This window comes from Pterocles gutturalis, unplaced genomic scaffold, assembly GCF_000699245.1.
Source record: "Pterocles gutturalis isolate BGI_N339 unplaced genomic scaffold, ASM69924v1 scaffold51832, whole genome shotgun sequence".
In the NCBI taxonomy this organism is placed as follows: domain Eukaryota; kingdom Metazoa; phylum Chordata; class Aves; order Pterocliformes; family Pteroclidae; genus Pterocles; species Pterocles gutturalis.
Window position 1 is genome coordinate 11579 of NW_010117487.1, and position 948 is coordinate 12526.

The following is a 948-nucleotide window of genomic DNA, read 5'->3' on the forward strand; positions in this document are numbered from 1 at the left end:
TGCTTGCCCAAATGTGTGATGAAACGTTCCTGACTGCTTTGAAAATGTTGCTTGCTCAGAATAGAATATTTGTTGATACTTGTCAATCTTATTAAGACATTCGCAGTATTGGCATTTTATCATAGCTGTTCTAAATAATAACCATAGGCACGGGTAACCGGGTGCATTGCTCAGGGCCAGGTAACCATGAAGAGGAGTGACAGGAAGGTGAAGGCTTCTGCACTCACTCCACAGGGCTTTTGTGGGGCCCCACACAGATCCACGGGGCCCAGACTTTCCAAAACTTTCATATTTAACAAGCTGTTTTGAAAGTTTGCCACTTACTGAGTGTCCCTACATCAGCTGGAAATATGAACAAATTCTCCTCTCACCCCCTTTTTTTTTTTTTCTTTCCTTATCTAGCTATTTCTTGGTACCAGGCCAAAAACTGTTATTTCCTTTATATCAGGGTTACCAAACATTAAAACTTACCTGTGAGTTTAGAAAATACAATAATTCATATAAGACGTTTCAAAAAATAGCAACAGCTGAGTCTAATCCAAGCTTCGTCGTTTAGCTTTAGGGCAGCAATTATCTGTTCTATAAAAAGTGACATAACAACTGTCTACTTTCCATAAAATCTTAGTGACGGCAAAAAGTGATTGAAAAAAAAAAAACCAGCTGGGAAAGCGATAGGCAGCAGACTTGGCACTGTCTCATTGTGTAAACAGAGAAAGAGATTAAGGGAAGGGACTGGCACAGGCTTATCACTGGGATGATCTTTATGGACAAGATTGATGAAGACTTTGCAGAGGCCACGGCACACCAGCAGCTCTCCTGGGCATATGGTTGGCAGCAAAGACTCTGGACACCAACCCAGGCCACTTTCTTGGCTGGTTCACGATGACCCTGGCCAGGAGCACCTAGACTTGCCTGGAGCACACACCTAGACTTGCAGGCAGGTTTTGC